General features: G+C 42.3%; 1 protein-coding gene across 2 annotated transcripts in view; it reads right to left on the minus strand.

Moving 5' to 3' along the window:
• The window catches only part of sgms1b (sphingomyelin synthase 1b), a 145,375-nt gene that overhangs the window by 116,454 nt on the left and 4,071 nt on the right, over positions 1–24,850 (minus strand). For both annotated transcript variants that reach the window (XM_072478946.1, XM_072478945.1), the window contains exon 2: positions 200–286. The gene's annotated coding sequence lies outside the window, so the exon portion shown is untranslated. The remainder of the gene's footprint in view (positions 1–199; positions 287–24,850) is intronic.

The raw sequence follows: 24,850 nt of genomic DNA on the forward strand, positions 1-24,850 counted from the left end.
ATTTCCTGTCTTCAACCTGCTGCCAGATGTCACTGAAAGCAACAATTCAAAGTCGGATCAGAAAAGACATCGACGCTTTGGAAGCTGCTACCCCTTTGTGGGCAGCTTTGTAAGCAGTGTGCCCTCCCCGTTCGTTGCTGACCACAAAATCCAGGAAGTAATAACTATTTTTAAAGGAGTAAAACATTTATGTTCATACCTGGGGCAGTGTATTTGTAATTTGGAATCATTGTAGAAAAGTTTCATTCATGAAGAATAACTTGAATCCAGCAAATGTATCGCCAACCTGCAATAAAATTAAAATAGTTTTAGTTTTAATCAGTTCAGAGACATGTGACTGATCATTTTAATTCAGATTGTAGTAGCTTCATCTAAATGTTTGCTCTGTTTTGTTCCTCGCAATAAAATAACCAATCTCTCCTGTGGCCCCATCATCCTTACCCAAAATAGGTCCCAAAATGATCTGAAGGACTACTGTAGCCACCTGAGTTGGCCAAGTCCCGATTTAAAATGGCGAACGGCAAAGGCTGAAGGGAAATTCAGCCAACACAGGCAGAAACCAGCAGGTGCAGGTTTGCTGTGTATTTAACTCTGCAAAGGCCCAGACAGCATCGATACTAGCAGCCATCTGCATTATAATGTAGCAACCATCTACATACTAATAAGCAATCCCCAGGAACAATAGCAACATTTGGGACAAACAAAACTAAGCCAGACTCCCCGGCGCCAGCAGGAGCCAGCACAAAAGAGGTTAACAGACACCTCAAGACCGCCCATCGATCAGGGAACCACTCCAATATTGGAGAAATCGAACCAAGCGATTGGAACGAAGTCTAATCACCTTGAACCAGGTACAGGGTCCGCCCCGAAAGACAGGAAGCCCCTGGCGACTATAAAGTTAAGTCCCCCCAAGTTCAAATCGTTCTTCTTGACCGGGTCACCCAGCAACGCGAACCAACATTGAGAGTGACCGGTTCAACGGCCGCTGAGATCGGAAGTCTTAAGTCAACGCTCGCTACGAGATAGGCGCTCCAAGCTATCAATCCGTACCAACTTCGAATCCCGCAGACTCAGAACCCGAACAAAAGGCCATTTGTTCCCCTGACCTGGTGGGCCAGTCCGAAGTTAAGTACAGGCCTGTTAGTCGTAGAAGTAGCTTAGACGTAGAATTTGTGCACGAGTAGCGATTACGGTGTATAATAAATGTGCTTTGATTTAAATCTTACTGATCGGTGTACTGAGTTATTGGTCATTACTCGAACTTGAACCTCGTGGTGGATTCATAAAGATACCTGGCGACTCGAGAGTAAAGGTTATAAAACAGAGCCAAAGTTAGCAACACTACACAGACACGTCAAGCATTTCCTTTGCTTCTCGGACGAATATTTAAGTTAAGAATACACTACTCAGCCCTTCGAGCCTGCTCTGCCATTCATAAGATCATTGCTGATCTGACTATAACTTCGGGGGTATTATCCCCGATACACCTCTCACTTTTATTCAGCAAGAATCTACCACCCCATGCCTTAAAAATATTCAAAGGCTCTACTTCCACCATATTTGAGGAAGGGAGTTCCATAGGCTCACTACCCCCAGAAAATCATTCTTATCACTGTCTCAAATGGGTGACCTCGTATTTTTAAAACATAAATAAACTTCTAGATTCTCCCACAAGAGGAAACATCTCCTCCACATCCACTCTGTTAAGACCCATCAGGATCATGTACCTCTTACTTTTCAAAACTCCAGTGGATGCAAGCCTAGTCTGTCGAAACTTTCCTCACAAGACATCCTGCCCATTTCTGATATTAGTCTAGTAAATCTTCTGGACTGCTTCTAACCTACTTAAAATTCTTCCTTAAAAAGGACACCAATACTGTACCAGTACTCCAGATGTGATTTCACCAAAGCCCAGTACAACTGAAGCATAACATCCCTACTTTGGTAATCAATTCCCTTCACCAGAAACAACAACATTCTATCAGCTTTCCGAATTACTTACTGCACCTGCATGCTAGACTTTTGAAATTCATGCACTAGGGACACCAAGGTCCACCAGAATTTGAATCTCTATAATCTCTCGCCATTTAGATAATACCCTTCTTTAGTCTCCAAGCTAAAATGGGAAATTTTAAATTGACCCATGTTATATTCCATTTGCCAGATCTTTGCCCATTCACATAACCTCGCAATGTACTTTGATGGCCTCATGTCCTCTTCACAACATTCCTACCTATCTTTACGTCAACAACAAATTTGGCAACCATACCTTCTGTCCCTTCATCCAACTCATTTACATGAATTGTAAAAAGTTGAGACCCCAGCATTGATCCCTGTGGCACACCACGTGTTACATCCTGCCAAAAGAAAAAGATCCATTCATGCCTGTTTCATGTTAGCTAGCCAATCTTCTACCATGTCAATATGCTATCCCTGCACATCAGCTTTTATTTTCCGCAATAATCTTTGATGTGGCACCCTATCAAGTGCCCTATGGAAATCCAAGTATAGCACATCCACCGGTTCTCTTTTATCCGCAACACGTGATTCCCTTAAAGAATGCCAATAAATTAGTTAAACGTGATTTCCACTTCATAAAACCATGTTGACTCTGCCCGATTGACTTAAATTTTCTTTTAAGTACTCTGCCATAATATCCTGAATAGCAGCTTTTAAACCTTCCTAGCTTCTTAGATGTGTGAAAATATCCGCTGAAAGTTCACAACTGAAAGATAACCTGCTGCTGAGTGCAGACTAACCTATCCAATCCACAGTATTGAACAGATATGAAAGTGTTAACAGATGACCTGCTAATTCTACAAACGTAATTTTATCTAGTGCCTTTAACATAGTAAAATGTTCCAACGCCTCACAGGAACATTATCAAACAAAATCTGACAGAGCTACACAAGGTGACCAGGCCTGGCCTTTCTCCAGGGGCACTTCACTGGTGTCTGAGCCACTGATTCAGGGTGATCCCAGGTTGTTCCCAGGATTTTAACTCCTGAGGTTTTGATCCCCTGTATCTTTATACCAATTTCTACACCTTTCTCAAATGTACGATGAAGTCTGTGCATGACCCTCATGTGGTTGAGGTCAATCTTCCCGATGCCTGCCAAACAGGACACATCTGGCTTCATGTTCCCTATGCAGATTCCATACCAACAGTCCTTTGCAACCACAAAAGTCAGATAACCCTCTTGCTCAGGGTCTACAAATGTCTGTGGCTGGCTGCTCCTAATGTCTCTTCCCCTTTTCGCTATGAAGTTGCTATCTTTTGCTTGTGATCTTTCTTGTGGTTCACCACAGTAGGTAGTGTGTCTGGACACCTGCGTTTCCATCATTGTTCACTTTTTATTGTAGTACTTGACCAAATGTCCCATCATGTAATCTGATTTGGCTACATCAGGAAGCTGAAGAGTTGGAATTGAAAACCATAAGATGGTTTCAAGTAATAGATGTTATGGAAACTGATAGGTAGTTTGGAAAGATTAGCTAGATAAATCATTGGTCTTCCCTTACACAGAAGATGGCTTAGTTCAGAACCATGGGCGTCATTCTCCGACACCCCGCCGGGTCGGAGAATGGCCGTTGGCCGCCATGAATCCCGCCCCCGCCCCCGCCGAAGTCTCCGGTACCGGAGATTGGGCGGGGGCGGGGAATCGGGCCAGGCCGGTTGGCAGGACCCCCCCGCTGGATTCTCCGGCCCGGATGGGCCGAAGTCCCGCCCAGAAATTGCCTGTCCCGCCGGCATAAATCAAACCTGGTATTTACCGGCAGGACCAGGCGACGTGGGCGGGCTCCGGGGTCCTGGGGGGGCGGGGGGCGATCTGACCCCAGGGGGTGCCCCCACGGTGGCCTGGCCCGCGATCGGGGCCCACCGATCCACGGGCGGGCCTGTGCCGTGGGGGCACTCTTTCCCTTCCGCCTCCGCCACGGCCTCCACCATGGCGGAGGCGGAAGAGACTCTCCCCACTGCGCATGCGCGGGAAACTGACAGCGGCCGCTGACGCTCCCGCGCATGCGCCGCATTTCCGCGCCAGCTGGCGGGGCAGAAATCCCTCTGGCGTCGGCCTAGCCCCTCAATGTCAGGGATAGGCCGCCAAAGATGCGGAGCATTCCGCACCTTTGGGCCGGCACGATGCCAGTCTGATTGGCGCCGTTTTTGGCGCCAGTCGGCGGTCATCGTGCCGTTGGGGGAGGATTCCGCCTCATATATTTAATTTAATCATTGTGAGCGGGAGATCTTTGAGATGGAAAGTATTGCATATGTGCCCACTTACTGTAATAATTCCTCTTCAGGCCATTGTGTCATTTAAACTTTTGTTTATTTTCTTTACCGTAATTGGATAAGCTTCTTTGAGGTTGAATTATATTTAAGAATACTGATAACCAAATCAGTAAGAAACTAAGTAGAGGAGGGGAGGCAAGAGCATCAACTTTTACATATATGGAAAAAAGTAAGCACCAAATTTAGCTAATGCCGGATTGCCAAGCCTTTCACTTTGTTTCACAAAACCTCCCATATAGTCCATCATACTGCACTAATAGTCTTAGTGTTGGCATTCTCCCAAATTGTACTGCCTGTTCTGTTGCATCAGTACACATTCAAAACCACTTTCCATTGGTACTGCTCGGAGACCAGTAACCTGGATAAAGGCCTGGCCAGTTGTTCTGTTAGGCGACACGAGTTTGATTTGCGACTTGTGCAACGTTTATTAGTATACGGATTTAAATACTGTGTGTGACATTCACAGAGTTAAAGAGTTAAGTGACACTTGTGGTTCCACTGTTTAAAATGATCGTGGGAGAGAGTCAGTTCACTCATGATAGTAAAACTATAATTTTTTGAGATACGTGTCCACATTTAAAGTTTTTTGACAATCAAGTAAAAGACCAGTAATGAAATCTGGTAATTAAGTCTACGGTACCCTTTTTACGATTCACCATGTGCAGTTTCTGTTTTCAAAAAATTTTAATTCAGCCAATAAGAACTGAAGAGAACTAAAAGGTGACAAATTGAGTTCTACCTTTTGCATGACAGGTGCAACACAGGAGCATGGTAATTAATTTGTAACATGTAAAATTAAAACCACCTATTGGTTACAGACATTGCACATCATTAGTGAAATAAATTCTGAAAGTTACTTCAACATTTAATTTCCATTTAATATACAAGCCCACTTTACATTCAAAAAGTGTTTCCTACAAAATATCTCATCTCTTTCCACACTTTGAAGTTACAGCCATGAAAATCACGCTCTATTACTATGATATTCAACCCCATAAAACACTCAGATTACACTCATAAGGTTATAATCTTGGTCCATCAAGGAATAGGTATTAGAAAGAAAAAGCTGCTGATTTTAGCTCCCGATGTGATGTTCATTTTTGAAATTGCCAATATCCTGAATATAGCACCACTGACACATTTAAGTAATTTAACGGGTTTCATAGAATGTACTTATTTTCTCTGCCCCTGGAACTTTTTAATGTTTCCTGCAAAAAATTATTCCAAGAAATTCAGAACTTCAACTGCGTGAACAGATTGGAGAAGTTGAAGCTAGTCCCACCAGAGAAGAGATGACAAAAGAGATGATGAAGGTATTTAGAATAGGGAGGGTTCTAGACAGGGAGAAACTGTTCCCATTGGCAGAAGGATTGAGAATCACAGGGCACAGCTTTCAAGGTGAGTGAGCGGCAAAACAAGTAGCAGCAACAGGAAGAAAACATTTTGAGGCAGCATGCGATTCGAATCTGGGAGGCAGCGCCCCGAAAGTGTGGTGAAGGCAGATTCGATCAAGGCCTTTCAAAACTTATCAGATCATTAGATGAAAAGGAAATATTTGCAAGGCTATCAGGGAAAAGGCAGGGGAATGAGACAAGGTGAATTACTCTTGGAGGGGACAGAACCAGACACAACAGATTGCAACAGGATTGAAGGGCACACATTTGTTTCCTTCTTTAAGGATTCTTAGCACCGAAAACAAAACGTTGAGGCCAATGCCAATGTGTTGCCAGCTTGATCAGGTTCAATCAGGGCAAAGCATTTACTGTATGTATCAAGTAAGAACAGTACTACTGATTCTAAATTTGGCAACAGCATTAGTTACTACAAATATCCAAAGAATTGGTGACCTATATAATCTAATTTGGCATCACACAAAGCATGAGGTACCTTGGCACAGAAATTTATGGTTTTCACAGACACATCTGCAGAATTCCATTGCAAAAAGCTGAAATCAGAGGTAAGGAACTGTCATATCACTGAAGGAATGCATTTCAAAAGCAGAAAAAGGTTTTAAAATGTCACTTCAATTTTATATCATCCGACTTGCAAAAAAATCACCAAATAACTGAACCTGGCTTCAAACTAATTGTGGCACAAGGGTTAATCAATCGGTCAAACAGAACAGTAGAAAAATGTAGGCACTTACTAGTCTTCGAAAAGATTTTTAGATACTCTAATTGCACCCTACAGTAGCAATACAATTTCTGTAATTAAATCAATTAAAAATTAATCAAACCATGTTTTCTCAATTAGTTACTGTGGCCCATTGCCTTGACACCAAAAAACAACTAGATAGATTATGAAGTACTTAATCCCATGAGCTCACTCACTGATCTGTTGTGCAATACCAGACTTTGCATTTACAAATATCACAAAATTTACAAAGGATAAAGTGAATTAGCATATGCATAAAGGCAAAAAAATACTTTCTGCCTCCACTGTCATTTCACATTGAAAAATAAATTATACTGTTCTTGAATCAAAGGTTTAAGGAGCACTGGCTCATATGGAGCATAAACACTGGTGTGGACCAGTTAGCTCAAATGACCTGTTTCTGTGCTACATACTCTATGTAATCTACTGGCGTCATAGCAATGCAGCTCCGTAAGCAAAAGGTTAATTACACGCAGGCCACCAGAGCATGGCAGGTCAGCTGCCATTACTGGGTTTCAGCACTACTTTGTACCCACTTTCCATCTAGCAAGAGAAAGCAATATTAAGAAGAAATGGTATTCCATAATTTAGAGTACATACAGGAAGGTTAAAACTATCTCTACCATAATGGGACCATAGAATGAAGAGACCTTTCACTCAGGCAATGGATGATGGGAAAGCCTTGGTCCCAAACAACAATCCTATGATTTCTAGATGGAGACATACAAGAAAAGGAATAGAGAGTAGATCATGGACGGTCTGGACCTCAACTCCAGTAACCAGCCGTAGCTCCATATCCCTCAATACATTTAGGGAATCTATTAATCGCTCTTTCTCTTACATGCATTTATATAGTGCCTTTCTGGACCAGATGTCCACAGAAGCCAATTTTGAGCACAGCAAGCTTCCATAAACACCAATGTGATAATCGCCAGATAATCTGTTTCTTGTGCTGTTGATTGAGGGACAAATACCTGCCAGGATACAAGACAAAGTTCCTGATCCTCTTAATACAGGTAGCATCTCCAATTCGGTTGTCCAGAAACCAGAGATGTCCAAGAAATGCACAAGGCCCTTTTGCCCCAAGTCTTCAAAATTGGGTCCGTGCCCGACGGTAAAAAAGGTAATTGTCACAAATCGGGGCCAACACAGACAGGAAGAGAATGTTGAAATGCTGCCAAAATGGTTTCCCAATCCCAAGGGAGGAAATCACCACAGGGCACGAGGAGAAACCTGCAGGGGAGAGGGGCAGCGACACAGTAATTATGGCACGGAGAGAGGAGGCACTGGTGCACAGCAAGCTTCCATTTTGCTCTGAATAGAGTAAGAGTTGCTGAGCCATTGGGGGATTTTCTGAATGTTGAAAGCCCAATAATAAAACAAAAGATTCGGGAGGGTCAAACCTCCCGATCTCCTGTGTCTCTGAAGCAGAGCACTGCTGACTGGTGCATTTGCCCACCCTGATAAAAGCCAAAACCAATATTTAACCATAATAAAAAATGATTTAGGCAAGAAAATGTGGACACGCTGTAAGAGAGAAATATTGGAAGCACATTCATCTTAATAGCTTGGATCACACCTGCAAGAGACTAAGTAAAGTTAGCCCATCTCTGCAAATACGCTTTGACATTACTGATGAGGCTCGAATAGTTCAGTATGTGAAGAGCCCAGTTATGGGCTGCGCAGATCCCCAGACATCAGATATTAGTGGGCACTAGGCAAAATGGCAATTAACTACGTTGAGCGCCACTGGCAAGTAGATATGTACACTGGAAAACACTCGCTTTTACTCATATTTAATCTGTATCAGAGAAGGTACCAAACGTTATGGGCATCTTCATTATTTCTTCCATGGAGGGAGCTGGGTCTGTAATGTCCAGAAGTAGATCATCTGTGCAAAACGATACTGGGTGCTCCACTCCGTCCTGGCAAATACCCTGCCACCCATCGGATGTTCTCAACGCTATCAAATGAGGCTCAATAGCTAATGCAAAGAGCGGCGGGGAAAGAGGGCTAGTGCCCCTGCCTAAGGGAAAGTATTCTGAAGATACCATATTTGTACGAATGTTGGCCTTGGGCGCACTACAAAACAGATGAATCCAGGAGGCCGAAATCTTCCCAAAATCTGAAAAAGATAGTTCCATCCCACCCTATTAAATACTTTTTCTGCATCCAGAAGACACTAGGACTTCAGGTTCCAGAGCAGTGGAGGGGGAGATGACAATATTTAAGAGGTGTCAAACATTGGCCGACAACTGTCGATCCTTAACAAAGCTCATCTGATCATCAGACACTATAATTGGAAGACAGGGCTGCAGCCAGGACCTTAGCCAATAGTTTAACATCTCATTAAGTGTAATGGGTCGGTATGATGCACATTTTACTGGGTCCCTGTACCCCTTGAGCAGTAAAGAAATTGAGGCATGAGTGAGGGTCAGTGATAGTGACCCCCCTGGACAGCAAGTAATTAAACATGTCCAATAACAAAAGGTATGAGCTGCCATGCGAACCTCATAAAACCCAGTTGGGAAGCAGTCAGGATCGGGGGCATTGCCAGATTGCAGCCGCCCAATGCATTTCAATTTTTCTTCTGGGCATAAGGGGGAGCTCAATTCCCTTCTCCTGCCTTCCTCTTATGGTCGGGATATGTAGACCATCTAGAAAGCTAATCATACCTCAAGCGTTTGGTGAAATGCTCCGTAGGCGTGTGTTCCTCCATCCCCTCCAGCAAACCCACGATACGGGTATTTTGCCTCCGTGACCAGTTTTGTAAATCATCTTCATAGAAGTTTATCATAGAATTTACAGTGCAGAAGGAGGCCATTCGGCCCGCCGAGTCTGCACCGGCTCTTGGAAAGAGCACCCTACCCAAGGTCAACACCTCCACCCTATCCCCATAACCCTGTAACCCCACCCAAAACTAAGGGCAATTTTGGACACTAAGGGCAATTTATCATGGCCAATCCACCTAACCTGCACATCGTTGGACTGTGGGAGGAAACCGGTGCTATCCACAATGCTACCGTGCTGCCTGGAAAATCCTCAGTTTTTTATTTCCACTACTGATGTCAGGCTGGTTCCCAATGATGTAATCAGATCACTGTGGTCGTTTCCATGTTTCTTTCAATGTTTTTTTTTAAAACTGTAGCCACACGTGCTTCTATGATTCTGCTCCACATTCCCAATTTTACAGACATATGAGCTAAAGCTTCATCTACCGTACTGCTAAACTTGTGGTGTTTTCTCAGTTGCCGTCGGCCACGTGGTTGGCAGGGGAGAAATCACGCCCTTGCCATCACCATCTTGCTACTTGTCGACTCTTGCGGATCATTGGAATCGGAGGAGTGATGCGGCCCGCATCTTTTCTGTTTTTCGTCTTTATGGGCATTTTTGGCGGGCCCGTGTATTTACCCGCCGAGTAGTTGGGTCTAGCATCTTCTGCAAATGTCCACTGTGCCTTAAAAAAATTACTTTTAAATGGAGAGTCTCCCCGTGCGTCCTACTCTCCAGCATACATCATCGGAAGCCCAAGAGTCAGATTATTAATAAGTAAGTCTCCTAACATCAAACTTTCATTCACCTATTGAAAATGGAAACATGTACGGTATATGATCATGCTTTAGAAATCTACCAACCAAATATATATTTGGACTAAACATCTCTTTAAGACACCTGACAGAGATGTTCAACCATGACAAACCAGTGCAAACAGGAGCTGAATGATGTATCATAATACAACAGAACTATTAGTGCAAACTGTTCTGTATCCACAGGAGAGGCACAGAGAAAATGTACGTACAAACAGCATGTACATGAGAGGGCAGATGTGAAAGTCTAGCCAAAAGTTAATGAAATCCCAGAGATTCACACACAAATCCCCACAATATCTGTTAAGGATTTTTGCTGATTTGAATTTGAAGCCTGTGTTTCTAAAGATTTATTCTGCGTTCAAAGTGTCCTACAAAAGAGGCCAGGAGCACAACCAAGCAGTCCTCCTAGCCTCTGGGGGGGTTACTGGGTTATGGGGATAGGGTGGAGGCGTGGGCTTGGGGAGGGTGCTCTTTCCAAGAGCCGGTGCAGACTCGATGGGCCGAATGGCCTCCTTCTGCACTGTAAATTCTATGATGATGCCACTCAGTTCAAGGGCAATTTAAGGTGGGCAACAAATACTGGCCTTGCCAGCAATGCCCACATCCCACAAAAGTATAAACAAATACTTCAGCTAGCCCAGATCAGCCATATCTAGAGTAGGGTGGGTGAGCTGTTATTTAATGATTCCTCATACCGTAATCCTTAAGAGTCCAGGTGATAAGGACAGCATTCCCAGGAATTTAAAATGTTTTAGGTGATTTGATCAAAGTTTCTCAAGAGGATCCGATAGGGAAAAGAGAGCGAGAGAGAAACTATTTTTTGGGATTGGAGAGTCGAGGGCTAGGGAGTACAGTGTGAAAATCAGAGCCAGACCTTTTGAGTGAAACTAGGAAGTACTTTTACACACAAATGGTGGTAGAAGTTTGGAACTCTGCACAAATGATAATTAATGTTTGATCGATTCTTTTTTTTTTTAAATTATTTTCTGGGACATGGATATCACAGGCAAGGTCATCATGTTTCCCATCCTGAACTTCCCTTGAGAAGGTGGCAGTGATGATGGCAGCACAGTTAGCACTGCTGCCTACGGCGCTGAAGACCCGGATTCGATCCGGGCCCCGGGTCACTGTCAGTGTGGACTTTGCACATTCCCGTGTCTGCCTGGGTTTCAGCCCCACAACCCAACGATGTTCAGAGTAGGTGGATTGGAATGTGCCACACTAAATTGCTCCTTAATTGGGAAAAAAAAAGGAGATGGCATTGGGTAATATTCTTGAACTGCTACAGTTTATATGGTGCAAATGTGCTTATATTGGCAGGAGGAAAGTAATTATGACATAGTTCCAAGTCAGGATAGTGCATGAATTGGAGAAGAACATGGTATTCCCGTTGCCTTCTATGGGGTAGAGCTAACAGGCTTGGAAGGTGCTGTCGAAGGAGGTATGGCTTGATACTGAGTTTTTAAAAAATTAATTTATGGGTTGAGAGCATCGCTGGTTGGTCAGCATTTATTGTCCATGCCTAGTTGCCCTTCAGGAGGTGGTGTTGAGTTGCCTTCATGAACCGCTGCAGTCCTTCAGGTGTAGGTACACCCACGGTGCTGTTAGCGAGGGAGTTCAGGATTTTGCCCCAGCAACAGCGATATATTTCCAAGTCAGGGTGGTGAGTGACTTGGAGGGGAACCTCCAAGTGGTGGGGTTCCCAAGTATCTGCTGTTCTTGGCCTTCTAGATGGTAGCGGTAGTGGGTTTGGAAGGTGCTGTCTAAGGAACCTTGGTGAGTTACTGCAGTGCATACACACGGCTGCCACCGTTCATCGGTGGTGTAGGTTTGAATGTTTGTGGAAAGAGGAGCAATTACGTGGGCTGCTTTGTCCTGGATGGGGTCAAGCTTAGAGTGTTGTTGGAGCTGCACTCATCCAAGGAAGTGGAGAGTATTCCATTACACTCCTGACTTGTGCCTTGTAGATGGTGGACAGGCTTTGGGAGGGCATTGGCTAATTATTCGCCGTAGGATTCTTGGCTTTTGATCAGCCCTGGTAGCCACAATATTAATATGGCTAGTCCTGTTCAGTTTCTGATCAATGGTAACCCCCAGGATGTTGATTGTGAGGGATTCAGCGATGGTAATGCCATTGAATGTCAAGGAGCAATTTTATATCCCTTCTTGTTGGAGATGGTTATTGCCTGACACTTGTGTGGCGCAAATGTAACTTGCCACTTGTCAGCCGAAGCCTGGATATTGTCCAGGTTTTGCTGCATTTGGACATGGACTGTTTCATTATCTAAGGAGCCACGTATGGTGTTGAACACTATGTCATCTGCGAACATCCCCACTACTGACCTTATAATGGAAGGGAGGTCATTGATGAAGCAGCTGAAGATGATTGGGCCTAGAACACTACCCCGAGGAACTCCTGCAGTGATGTCCTGGAGCCGGGATTGACCTCCAACCACCATAACCATTTTCCTTTGTGCCAGGTATATAACTCAAAACAGCGGAGAGTTTTCCCCCCAATTCCCATTGACTCCAGTTTAGCTTGGACTCCTTGATGCCAAACATGGTCAAATCTGCCTCGATGTCAAGGGCAATCACTCTCACCTCACATCTGGCATTCATCTCTTTTGTCCATGTTTGAACCAAGGCTGTAATGAAGTCAGGAGCTGAGTGACCCTGGCGGAACCCAAACTGAGCGTCTGTGAGCAGGTTATTGCCAAGTGCCGCTTTATAGCACTGTTGATGACCCCTTCTATCATTTTGCTGATGATGGGGAGTAGACAGATAGGGCGGTAATTGGCTGGGTTGGACTTGTCCTGTTTCTGGTGTACAGGACACACCTGGGCAATTTTCCACATTGCCAGATAGATGCCAGCGTTGTAGCTGTACTGGAACAGCTTGGCTAAATTGTCCACCATCATTGGCATGTGGCAGGACTGCAGAGCTTGTGTTTGTTGTGGAATCGCTTAGCTCTCTCTAAGCAGTTTATGTTGTTTGGCACACTACTAGTCCTGTGTTGTAGCTTCACCAGGTTGACACCTCATTTTTCGGTATGCCTGATGTTGCTCCTGCATGCTCTCCTGCACTCTTCATCAAACCAGGGTTAATCCCCTGGCTTGGTGGCAATGGTAGAGTGGGAGACATGCTAGGCCACGAGGTTGCAGATTGTGGTTGAATAAAATTCTGTTGCTGCTAATGGCCCACGGCACCTCATCGATGCCCAGTCTTGAGTTGCTAAATCTGTTCGAAATCTATCCCATTTAGCACGGTGGTAGTGCCACACAGCACGATTGAGGACAATATGAAGACAGGACTTTGTCTCCACAAGGACTGTGTGGTGGTCACTTCTACCGTTACTATCATGGACAGATGCACCTGCAGCAGGCAAATTGGAGAGGAGGAGGTTAAGTATGTTTTCCCCACCACCTACTGCAGTCCCAGTCCAGCAATGTCCTTTAGGACCCGGCCAGCTCGGTCTGTGGTGGTGCTACCAAGCCACTCTTAGTAATGGATTTTGAAGTCCCCACGCTGAACATATTCTGCACTCTTGCCCCCTCAGTGCCATTGTAATAAACCGCTCAAAAAGGTACAAGAATAAAACCAGACACCGCCTGCATCAAGCTAGACATTGTATTTGGGAACACCCAGCTCAGTTGACACTGTAAAGCTTTCCTCACTAACATTGGGGACTTGTGCCAAAATTGAGAGAGCTGTCCCATAGACATGAATCACAACATCAGCATAAAGGATACAGCAAATACATAGGAAGGTAAATTCTGGCCTTTATTTCAAAGGAATGGAACATAAAAGTAGGCATGCATTGCTAAAACTGTGTGGGACAGTGGTATACGTAGACTGCGTACAATTTTTGTCACTTTATTTACTAGCTTACAGAAGACAAAACTACTTGGAAACAAAGCTTTTCTGTCAATTTCTGAAGGGTGAATATTGCTTCTTTGTCCGCTATATCCAGCCAGAATCTTGTGCACTGGAACATGCTGTACAAACTCTCATAATTCACTGCTGCCTTGGCATCGTCAATCTTTGCATCTCTCCAAGAGCTCTTTTGTTTTTGTGTGGGGGGGGGGGGGGGGGGGGGGGTCTTTTGAAAGCAAATTACCAACCTCTAAATTGGGAATTTAACTCAGATCTCTGACTCAAAATATTCTGCATTAATTATCCAGGTCAATCTAAACTTCTGTTAAGATTCACAAATCAATTGTAGGATCTATAGCCCTTGTTGATCCAGTCATCTCTTTTTGCCTTTCTCGCCTCTAAAGCATGCTTAAGTTACATGCATACCAGTATCAAAACTAGCTGGTGTCACATGTACATTAGTGCCTTTTATTCTAATGACCCTTAGTTCAGCCAAGGCATGGTTAAATGGTAGATACCATTGCAAAGAGGTGAAGGGTGGGCTATCTGTGCAAGTCTTTCCAAACTATCCGGACATGAAAACAGCTGAACAGAGTAATCTCAAGATACAAAAACCCTGGTTTGGCTGACAGCTTTGCACAACACAAGTTTTCACATTCCTCGTTGCCTGCTGGAAGTGTAGCAGGGCGCAACTCAATTGTTTTCCATTACACAATTCTTACTTGTCAAAGGATTTCCATTTAGTTTGTTGGTTGCTCTTTGTTTAATAGCAACAGATGTATGTTGGATTCATTAAGTTCTAAGTGGATCATTGTCTGCAACAACGGAAGTAGAGCAGCGCAGCTTTAATGAACAACTCATGCTTAAGTGTCTCAGATCAGTTGAGATTAACCCTGTAATACTTTGTTTTTCTACCCAAAATATCTTCCAAATTCACTACGATAAAAGCCTTGGGGTATTTTGGCAAGCAGATTAATAGTTTTCCTCTGAACAAACACATTTACCATCAAAAGTCAGAGGCTGTGGTCACCTTGGTGCAGTTCAAATATTTGTTTCCCAGTGGAAATAGAGCAGGACAGGAGAAGAAATCTTACAAAGGAACTGGTTCACAAGTTGGGCAGGAACAAATTGATAATCCAACACCAAAACCTCCAATTAAATAAGCCTGCTTCTGCTGACAATACTGCACGCAAACAACTTCAGTTTAACTTTTCAAGTTCACATTTATGCATTCCTGCTCGACTGCTCAACAAAATCCATCAGATGTACAAATCTAGCAGACTGAACCAGCCAACTCCACAACCTTCTTCAATGTCAGTCTGGTCAGTGAACAGAAGGATTGTTCAGGGGGTCCAACAGATTGCATGGATTTTCTCTTCATTCTTTGGCCCCTATCCCTGCATTCCATTGGTTGACCAGGTTCTTTCAAACATGTTGAGTACTTATCACAGGTTCAGACTTATTGCATATGGGCCATGATTAACCTTTTGGATACCTCACAATTAATAAACTGCATTTATGTATAATAGAAATACATTCTTAAAACGCTTAAGTGACACATTTAAGGGCGGCACAGTGGTGCAATGGTTAGCATTGCTGCTTCGTGGGACCGAGAACCCGGGTCACTGTCCGTGTGGAGTTTGCACATTTGCTATGACACACGGATAAAATTCAGAGTATGCCCAGGAAACTACAGATGCAAGTAACTTCAGATCACCTGAACGACTGGCTGTTCCATCCCATACCTTCAGAAATGTTAAAAAGAAAATGAGCTAACCAATGACCTGGCGTGCAGACCTTGTTCCTTTTGTAAAAAAATTACATTCAAAAGAATCTAACTGAACGTAACTTAAATTGCACAAATGTTTTGAGTGGCTTGGCCCAAACTCAGTTGACCTTTCTTTCTAGGAAAAAGTAATAGCAACAAAAATAAGCTGGAATCTTTTTCTATGGTGAATAGTGATTTAACCCTTATGTACAATGACAGTATTGAAAAGGTCGGCACCAAAGCCAAGCCTTTAACAAAAATGATTTTCTCAGTCATAAGTGACCACCTGACTACCCAGCCACCCAACTGACTCACTCACATATTCACTAATACCCAGAGACTGGATCTTCAAACTAACCATACGGTAGCTGGGTGCTGAAAAGTTGCCTCGTCCTGTCTTTCCTTGGCTCGGCCAAAAAGATCATTGTTGATATGCAATCTAACTCTACATACTCAGCTTTGCCTCTCCCTTAATACCTCCGAGTACCAAAAATGTATTCATCGCGCATTCAAGATCAACAATTAATCTAGCACTAACTGTGGTTTATGGAAGAATCATAGAATTTACAGTGCAGAAGGAGGCCATTTGGCCCATCGAATCTGCACCAGCTCTTGGAAAGAGCACCCAACCGAAGCCACGCCTCTACCCTATCCGCATAACACAGTAACCCCACCCAATCTTTTTGGACACCAAGGGCAATTTAGCATGGTAAATCCACCTAACCTGCACATCTTTGGACTGTGGGAGGAAACCGGAGCACCCGGAGGAAACCCACGCACACACGGGGAGGACGTGCAGACTCCGCACAGACAGTGACCCAAGCCGGGAATCGAAACTGGGACCCTGGAGCTGTGAAGCAACTGTGCTGCCCACTGTGCTACCGTGCTGCCTTGAGAACTCCAAAGCTGTACAACCCTTTGTGCATAATAGCATTTCCTAATTTCACTCCTGATGGTCTTGCTCTATTGGGGACATAACCCAAGTTCTGGACTCCACAAAGAGTGGAATTAGTTTTTCTCAATCGACACAATCAGTTCTCCTTAATAGAGTGAAAGTTTCAATCAAATCACCTTTGACTTTCTAAATTCCAGGGGATACAATACAATTGTGTAATCGCTCTTCGTAATTTAACCCTTGGAGTTCAGATACCACTCCGGTAAATCTACACTGCAATCCCTGAAAGGCCAACATAACCCTTAAGGTGTTGTAACCAGAAATGTTAGCGTGTGATGAGTTTGGGATCTAGGGAAGTATTAAGTCCATAAATCTGAGTACTGTCACTCTTACAGGTGGAAACTACTCTGCCTGCATGTGGTCCCTTCAGATGTAGCATGTAGATGAGGTCATGATGAATCCTCAGAAGAGAATGCACGGAGCAGGGAAACATAACCATCTTTGGGATGTTCTGGCTGCAGTGGGACAGATAGGAGCAAAACAATGCAAATGTCAGTTACACAGAACTGGACCACGGTCTTGCTTCGTCAATGGGAGGATGCAGTTAGAGATCATCAATGGATGCTTCAAAGTCAATATTGCTAATACATATCAAGTCACGTGGAAAGGAAGAAAAAAGAACCCGTTTGCAAATAAGAATGCCTTTATTTTCCCTGTGGAAATGTACTGCCCCAAGGCAGCACAGAACACTTCCTGGCTTTAAGTATTTCCAGGAGTGCAAGGAGTACAGATGGTACCCAAATGCCAAAAGCATGGAGCCAAAATGCTCCAATGCTCTAAAAAAAAAAAAAAAAAAGCAGTCCTCCTTATTCAGCAGCATTCCTATTTTGCCAGTCAGCAAATTGAAGGATAGGTAGGTACTGCACGGGTCCATCATTTACCCACAGACTTGTTGTGCATTTACATTGGATTTCTCATTTCTTTTTTTTTCTGGGTATTACTATTTCTTCTTCACCTCTATCATGGAAAAGATTGACATATATTGAAATTTAGCAACATTTTATGAAGAGTAAATTTCAATATATTGAAAATGGGGTGGAGGTGTGGGCTTAAGTGGGGTGCTCTTTCCTGGGATTCTATGATTCTATGACAGAGCAGGGGTGGATCTGATGCGATTGTGGATTACACTTCTTTCATTGCACTAATGGAAAACTTTCCCAACACTTAAGAATTCTTTGGCTAAACCTCTTCACGTCAGCCTCTTCCTACCATCAAAAGTTTCCTCACATCTGTCACCATGCTACAAGTCACCCAATCCAGCTTCTCTACTGCGACCTGTTCAATATCAACCAGATTCCTGTAAAGCACCTCAGTATATTTTATGATACATAAACTACTATATAAATAAGTTATTGTCTATTAATTAAATGGGCTGCTGATAAGCATTTATTGAATGTCAATAAGTTTTCAAAGGAACCATTTAAAAAAAAAAAACTTTTGTTATTTGAGAATCGGATCGGTAAATGTCTTCTGTGGAACACAAATACATTAAACACAAACTGGTACATAGCATTTGACTAGAACAGTAAACCTCTTGTCTGAGAGAAAAAACAGCTCTCGACAGTCTAACCCGCTAACTGCATTAGTTAAGACCTACGTACTCAAACGAGAAATGAGGTCAGGCACTACATAAATTCTCTCAAAGGGAAGGGGAAATAAGCAAACCAACAAAGGTCACTGCACTCAGCGTTAAAGAGGCTTTTAAGCAATTAACTTTGGGCAGGCCTACAGCTTCAATTTTACCGTGGCTAATGGCATTTTCATCTTACATGCTTCAGAGGGAGGAATGGGGCAAGCTTACTGCAAAATTTCACCAGTATGACAATCATACAACCAATCTTCAAAACCAAAGAAAATGGAGCATATTTCAATGTTAATTGAATAATTATTGAAAATGTAGTTCATACAAACATATGAATTAGGAGCAGGGGTAGGCCACTTGGTCCCTTGAGCCTGCTCCGCCATTCAACAAGATCATGGCTGATCTGACTGGAACTTCAACATCACATTCCTGCCTAACCCCCGATAACCTTTCATCCCCTTGTTAATCAAGAACCTGTTTAGCTCTGCCTTAAAAACAATTCAAAGATTTTGGTTCCAGTGCTTTTTGAGGAAGGGAATTCTGGAGACTCACGACTCCGGAAATAATCGTCTTCAGCTCGGTCATAAATAAATGACCCCCTCATTTTTAAACAGTGACCCCAAGTTCTAGATTCTCTGACAAGAGGAAATATCCTCTCCACATCCGCAAAGTCAAAACCTCGGTCAGCTGCACAGCAGAACTCAGAGATACTGTTACACAGCACATCAGCTGCAACTTGGCCCGACAGAAAGTTTAGTAAGATGACAATCAACTTTGCTTTATGGCTTTTTGCGGGTTAATTTTGCAAGTTAAAGGTTTGAACATGCAACAGGTTCATGTAAATGTGAGGAAGAAATGGCACAAAACCATCAACGTCCCAAACTCAAACAATTTGGATATAAAAGACATGCAAATAGTGGGACGATGGAACTATTTAGGAAAAGAAATTATAAATTTAATTTCAATGGAGAGATTCCCAACAGAATGGGGAGATTAAAATAATGTCCCAAAATATGAAATACGAATAATGCATATGCAAGACCATGAAATATATTAAGAATCTATAAAATGTCAAATGCCAAGTTATTTTCTTAATCAACTTTTCTTCAAAAGTAAAATTTACTTCACAGAATAACTGAATGCTAATCAGGACCTTAATAGTTAAATTTCAAATTTTTCTCCTTTATTTACATTCTTCTTCACTGCACGTTACATGCAAAAGCCCTATTTTTACAACAGTACAACAATCACCCATTTGGCTCATGTTTCAAACAATGTTCATCAATCAGAGCAAAAACAATTAGCACATGCAGATTTTGCGACGGCAAAATGCAATCCATGCTGGAAGTGCTGCTCGAAGAGAAGAAATAGAATGATAAAAAGGTACAACATTTCCTTCCTGGATGGACCAGACACCATGGGCAAGGTAATAGAGTCCTTTAACAAATCACACAAATCCTTTTTTCCCCTCACACCGCATCCCACACCACATCAATCATTTTTCTCCCCTCCCATTGTATAATTACAGTTGTGCGAATCATGGTCATGAGACAAACACAGAGGCATAATAACACCCAAACCCACACCGACGCACACACACACCCTATGTACCCACGTACACACACATGCCAGAGCTTGAATAAAGAGCTTGCATGACGTGGATGACTGCTATGTGTGTGAAGGAATCCAGTTGGAATACGGGGTGAAGTAGGAATAAAAAATTCAAAAACAGAGTTTGCCTGCTGGACAAGGGTTTAAAAGTTCAAACATAATGGTGTGCTCAAGGGCCTATCATATGGCATAGGATATGGAATATCCTCAAACACAGGGCAGTTTCTGACAAAGAGGAATTTGTCTCTGAAAATCATGAATATATCACCTCAAACAGGCATTGAAGAATTGTAAGCTACCACAGTTTAATAGATAACTTTAAATTTTTAAGGATGCCCACTAAAACAGCTGTGAACTAATCGAGGAAAATGAGTTCTAATCTTGAGATAATTGTATAGCAAGGAAGTTAACACTATCTGCATTTCTCAGTATCCTATTTGCTCGAAGGATGTGGTCGGCAGATGTGCTCAACATGCTTCCTGCTGGTTCAGTTCTTACGATATAAATATTGGAATATCACAAGTAGGAGTTTTAGATTTTTCTAAAATTCATTCCTGTATCTCACAAGGTAAAGGTATCTGCTATTATAGTGTAACAATGATACTTCTCTCCTTAATTTGGATAGAGCTATCTCGCTAGACTCTTTAGCCTTGTACTTAGGGATTCAAGATGAATACTACTTTAAATATCTCTCTAATATTATTTAAAACCAGAATTCTCTTATAGAAACAAGATTCACCTTCTTTTCCTGGAATTATCAATGATGCGATCGGTTTACCATCAAATATGAATTGCACGGTTGGTTCATTAATAATCTTTTATACATGTTAGAAAAGATACAGTCTTCGGTATCCAAACCAGAGACCCAGTCTCCGTACAATTTTTGGTTTGGGGTACATTACTGAGGAGAGATGCCCGGACTCTTTATAATATCCAGGTTGATATAATCTGGTTAACACTGGTTTAAAAAGCTACCTGGAGGACAGTAATATTCTCTGGTAGTGTTTGATCAGCTCTTTAGACCCATTAAGGCCCATGAGGCCCGTCTTTCCCATCCTTAACCGAGTGGTCATCCAAGGAGTATGCCAGCTCCAGAATGGTTACAACATTATTTATTGTTTACATGAAGTAGATTATTGTTAAGGACTTCTGAAAGAAAGAATTTATGAAATACTGTTCTTGCAAACAAAAATGCATAATTTCACCCCCTAGGTTTCATGAATAGAAAAAATACTTGATAATAACTTTTTCATTCTCATAAATATTTGCACATAATCGCTGCAGCTCAGAAGTGAATTCATGAAGGATTTATATTACAATGCTGATAAGTGCAAATCGGGTTTTAGCATGGCTTCATGTAGTTAGTTTCTTGTCGAAGTGCCTTAGCATTTGTTCAAAAAAGTTAAAGTTTCTGGAGGTATATTTTTAGTTCAAACATTTTGAAATCAATTCTCAGGAGTTTTAATATCTATATGATTTCATAATGCTGTTTAGTTGGCAGCCAAAGAATTTTCCCCAGCACAACTCACACACACACACACACACAAAATGCAGTGCAGAAGTAGCATAGTGATTGAATTAGGAATCTGACTTCACAGTGTACAAATGGTGTGTGAAACCGGTTTCAAATCGATTCCTCTTGTTGTGGACCAATGATAGTTAAATCCATGCCTAAGAGACAGATCTCTACAGATAGTAATCTCTTAGGCTGGATTCATTCCAGATATTAGGTGCCCATTAGACACAAATTACCTGGAAGGTGTGGCAATAAACCACATTTTCTGGACACACTGGGTTTTGTTTACTGACATGAGAAGTCATTAAAATTCTAAACACACATCTGCTACAAAGATATTTTGTAAACAAACTGTGCACAGCATCACTGTCCATAAGCAGAAAGGTCAGAGGATTAACAAGAAGATCAACACCTCATTGTGATTTGCATTTATAGTGCCAGGACTACTCACTATGAATATTTTATTCACATTGACATGGCACAGAACCAAGTTGAGGAGCAAGTAATATAGACAATGCTCCAACTGGGTCACAGAGATTAATTTAAGGGACTGTCATGCAGCAGAGATACAAAAATAAAACCAAGCAATTTCTAACCAAATTCTACCTATTCCATGAACAAGTCGAATCATTAGCACAAATGGGGCAATTTCAAAATAGGCCCATTGAATTCCTAGGATAAAAGCAAATTATTGCGGATGCTGGTATCATTGAATTCCTACTTTTATTGGAATTTTCCTCGATAGAATTAAACTTTGATCCATGCAGGCAAATGAAAATTGTAGCAAATGAAAGACAAGTTCAGCCTGAAATCCAACCATAACACTGTGGGATGACTAGAAGTACCATGAGGAATGCCTGCTGTGGTTACTAGGTGTCATGCTGTGCTAGTTTGGTGAATTTGTGACCCAAATCCCCACCCTCAATGATTTAGTGCATTCATCATCAGGGTTCCTACTGCTCGTTCCACTATCTGCCTACTTGTTCTGATTGCCATTTAATTTTCTTTTAATATTCCACATGATTGCTAATTATTACATGTTTCCTGTATGAATCAGTTCATTAAGAAAAAAGTAACCAACACTACTAGTAGTACAGCCAACAGTATAATATAGGGCAACTCCACTCAAACAGATTCAATTGCTGAGACCAGATTATAGTCTGGGTTTAAAATGAGTGCTACGTTTTCCCAAGGATAGAACGATAAAGCTGATCCTCATTCCAGACAAGCAGATGGATAACTAGTTCTGTGTTTAATCTACCTTTCTACAATGCATCTTCTGTCAAAGACTTAAGAGTATTGACCCATTTTTTTTCTCCCAGCTTTTAAAATGTAATATTGACTCTGGTCATAATTTAAGCATTTCTATACCAATAAAACCTTCCGAGTAACAAGATACAAAAAGGTGGGTCAATTTCACAAGTTTATATCAAGTATTGACAACTCTATTAAATGGTCTCATCTTCTACTTGGAAGCATTTTGACTTGGCTCATCATTGCCACATTGTACAAGTAGTTTACAGCTATGTACAAGTAGTTTACAGCTACTATTTCTAACACAAAGAACAATTACATCTGTAATTAGCTGATTTACAAGCAGTTGTGGCTCTCAGTGAAACTGCTGCTCGCTAAATAAAGGAATGGTGGTGTCTGAGGTTTGAGCATTAAGAAATCACAACAACAACTTGCAATTAATATACTAAGAAATCAAGGTACTTCACAGAAACCACAAGACGCTATGAGCAACGGGGTAGGTTTTAAGCAGTACCTTAAAAGAAGAGAGCGGCAGAGGTGCAGGGAGTTATTCCAGAGTTTTGTGACTCAGCCAATGACGGAGCAATACAAATGCGAGTGCAGGAAGCCAGAATTGGGGGAATGCAGAAACCTCAGAGCATTGTCGAGTTGTAAGAGGTTACAGACAAAGGGAAGGGTGGAACCAAAAAAGAACATGAAAACGAGGATGAGAGAGAGAATTAAAAAATTTAAATAGAGGCATTTCCAGCCCAGGAATCAACATAGGTCAGCAAAGGAGCAGCAAGCGAAATAGGACGGATAAATATTGACAAGCTGAAGTTTACGGAGCCTGCGAGGTGAGAGGCAAGGCAGCAGAATGGTCACTGCATGGATTAGAACCATATAATTTACAGTGAAGTAGGCCATTCGGCCCATCAAGTCTGCACCGGCTCTTTGCAAAGAGCACCCTATGCAAGCCCACACCTCCACCCTATCCCCATAACCCAGTAACCCCACCCAACACTAAGGGCAATTTTGGACACTAAGGGCAATTTAGCATGACCAATCCATCTAACCTGCACATTTCTGGACAGTGAGAGGAAACCGGAGCACCAGGAGGATACCCACGCACACACAGGGAGAACGTGCAGACTCCGCACAGACAGTGACCCAAGCCGGAAATCGAATGTGGGACCCTGGAGCTGTGAAGCAATTGTGCTAACCACTATGTTACCGTGCTCAAATGAGCTGAGAAACGGTTGGTGACAGACGATATTACAGAGGTAGACATAAATGGTCCTGTATGAAGGATATGAGGTGAGTACCTCACATCATCGTGAAATAAGATGCCCAAGTTGTGAAAAGTCTGGTTTAACCTAAGACAATGGGCAGTGAGAGATATAAGTGGTGGTTCAGAATATTGCTTGTGATTGAGATTGATAACCATAGCTTCAAAACTACAAGTTTAATTTATAAGTTATTCAACACCTTACATTGTGCATTTACCATATTAAAACACTTCACACAGGTATTACAGAACCAAAATATGACACCTAGCCACACATGGTGATATGAGGAAAATTACCAAAAAGGTAGGTTTTAAGGTGTCTTAAATGTTGGAAAGAGGGGTTGAGAATTCCAGTGTTTAGTGCTGAATCACAAGGCATGACTGCCAATGGTGGGGACAATTAAATTCAAGACGTTTAAAGGGCCAGAATGAGAGGAATGTAGATATCTCAGTGGGCTGTTGAAAATGAGAGAGATAGGGAAGGAGGGATTTGCACGAGAATCAAAGTTTAAAAAAATCAAGGCAATACTTAACCAGGATCCAGTGTAGGGCAATGAGTTCAAAAGTGATACATGAACAGGATTTGATCTTAGTTAGGAACTAGTTTTGGATTACCTCAAATTTACAGATGGAGAACACACAAGAAGTTTTCACACCATATCTATAAACGTATTGACAACTCGCTACACAGTTGACAAATCAAAATTAACTGCATTTAGCGACTCCAAGACCCACTAAAAGTGGTGGGACAGTAATGGAATACCATTTGTCAAACATCAGTATCTGTAAGCCCAATGTGCATCTCAGCATGACATGCACTGGAGCTCTATTATAACTATGACCCTAGAATCAAAAGCCACTTCATCAGTGTATAAAAGCAGGCCATGCACACTGAATATTATAATTTCTTCCTAATCTTTGAAAGCCACTAGGCACTTGTAGACATATTGCACAAGTAACTTGATACATACAATGGGCCACTAATTCTT

This window comes from Scyliorhinus torazame, chromosome 16 (genome assembly GCF_047496885.1).
Source record: "Scyliorhinus torazame isolate Kashiwa2021f chromosome 16, sScyTor2.1, whole genome shotgun sequence".
Taxonomy (NCBI): Eukaryota; Metazoa; Chordata; class Chondrichthyes; order Carcharhiniformes; family Scyliorhinidae; genus Scyliorhinus; species Scyliorhinus torazame.